The following is a 2,153-nucleotide window of genomic DNA, read 5'->3' on the forward strand; positions in this document are numbered from 1 at the left end:
TGAGGCACGTCATCTGCGTTCAGCCTCTCACCCCATGATCTGCGTCCCAGAGAGGGTGAGGATTTGGCGTGAAGGGCAGAGCGGCTGGGGGATCTCTGGCCCCCGCCTCCCCCCACCCCCAACCCCAACTCAGGCTGCAGTCTCTCCTCGTTGTAGCAGAGCGAGAGCAAAGGGACGGGCAGTAAAGATGAGTGATGGCGCGGAGACAAGCAGAAATACACCATCATGAAAATGCTAATGACTCCTTGCTCTCTTTCTTTATGGTTGGAGTAATACAGACTTCAATCATAAAAACAATCTCCCAACATTTTAATGGGCTCCATCATGCCCGCACTTGTCGGTATATTTGAAGAATAAATCACCCTCCCCGCTCGGAATGAATTCGCTGTCAAACTCGGCTCCCTCAGAGAAAATGGATGGGGAACGAGGATGGAAGGTTTTTTTGTGTAGGGGGGGGAGGTTCTCTCCTCTTCTAACTCCCTCCTAAACTGGGCTTTAGAGCGTTGTGCCAGGCGCCTAGATCCTGAGTGGGAGGAGGGTGGAGGGATTAGCAATCAGGAATTTGGTGGAGCTGACCCCGAAGGGAGGATTTGAGGCAACAGGGGGCCGGGACTGAAGGGCTACACACGGAAAGTAGCCGCCCCTTGGATGGACGTGGAGGAGAGAAAGGGTCAGGAACTATCGTGGCATGGACGAAAGGGGCAAAATCTGACATTGAACCGAGAGAAAGTAAAGAAGATGCGGAAAGCATACAAATCCGCCTTATTTTTTGCGTTATTTGGTCGGATTTCTTTCTGACTAGGCCTCAGTCAGAGCCGCCGAGGAAAAAGTCCGGGATATCTCTTTGGGGGAAGAGGAGGCAGAGAGGGCAAGAAACAAGTCCAGGAGTTCCCGCTCTGAGCCTGCAGGTTTCGGCGCAGTAAGCTACAGGTCCACAGCGCAAGGAAGGGGCTGAGACTCCCTTGTAATTCTCATTTCCATACAGGTGACCGCCAGCCAATGAAAACTTGGGATGCGCATACTGCGAACAGCCAATCCCAGTTAAGGATGAGTCGCGCTGCCAGGCCTAATTGCATCTTGATTGGTTGTGATGTTGCTAGGCAGAAATGGGGTCCTGGAGATTGATGCTGGCAAGACTGAAGAGACAGGTGGACATGAAAATATCTGGAAACCTAGACTCCTGGATTGACATTTTTCTTCCTGAGCTCCTTCATTCTTAAAGGATTAATGGGGTCAGGAGAATGACTCCCTCTTCTCCTCCACATGGGACAGGGCCAAATAGTTATCATATCTTTTCCCCAAAATGCCTTCATAGAAATCTGGCTACTTCGAAGATCTTCTATTTAAAAAAAAAATCCCCAGGAGGTTTTCCAGCCTCAAGCTCGGTCTTCCAACTAAGGAAGTCCTTTCTGAGGCCTATCTTCAAGCCTCCTGGCTGTAGTTTAAGACCAATTTTTTCTAATAATCCCAGGAAACGGAGAAATCTTGCCCCACGTTCTTTCATACCGCAAGGCTCAAAGAGCAAGAGATTTCCCTACCTCCTGGCCACTCCACCACCACCCAAGGGTGTCCCGCAGACCCTGCGAGGGGTCAAGGCCGCCGTAATCTTCCCTCAAAGGGCTATACAGTGGCATTCTCAAACCCGCAGCTTCAGCGCCTTCGTTTGCATCTCATTTGCATAACCCCCTTCAACCGCCCTCCCCAAGCCTCCTCTACCAAGCCTCGGCCCTTCTCCCCGCCACCCCACATCTGCAGTTCCTCTCTCGGTGCCTGACTCGCTCCCCCTCACCCTACACCTCTCACCAGCCCGCTTGCCCCCATCCCCGCCTGCAGCCTCCGCTGCTGGAGACTGGGCGCCGGAGCCTCCCGCGGCTCCTGAGTCACAGCCTCCTAGGAGGCAGGAGGAGGGCGGTGGGGGAAGAGGCGGGGGCTGCTGCCGGGAGCTGCGAACCCGCTGGTCTGAACTAGACCGTCCGCGAACAATATGCCACCATTTAAATCTGAACGCGCGCCAGCCGCCGATTGTGATGTTAATTCGGGGATGATTTAGGGGGGCGGGACGGAGGGGGGGCTGGCCGCCTCTCTGTCAAAGTGCTGTCCGGGGGCTTAATATTTGTAATTGAAGCTGATGAGGACTCCGTCTCTGTTTCCAC

General features: G+C 53.6%; 1 long non-coding RNA gene across 1 annotated transcript; it reads right to left on the minus strand.

Annotated features, from left to right (window-relative positions):
• Nucleotides 1–756: 756 nt before the first annotated feature.
• On the minus strand, nt 757–1,937 carry LOC140700419 (uncharacterized). The gene is made up of 2 exons (XR_012078807.1): nt 1,804–1,937; nt 757–1,136 (listed from the first exon to the last, which is right to left on the minus strand). It is a non-coding gene; the product is annotated as an uncharacterized lncRNA (long non-coding RNA).
• Between the last annotated feature and the right edge of the window lie 216 nt (nt 1,938–2,153).

The sequence above is a fragment of the Vicugna pacos genome, chromosome 12 (assembly GCF_048564905.1).
Source record: "Vicugna pacos chromosome 12, VicPac4, whole genome shotgun sequence".
In the NCBI taxonomy this organism is placed as follows: domain Eukaryota; kingdom Metazoa; phylum Chordata; class Mammalia; order Artiodactyla; family Camelidae; genus Vicugna; species Vicugna pacos.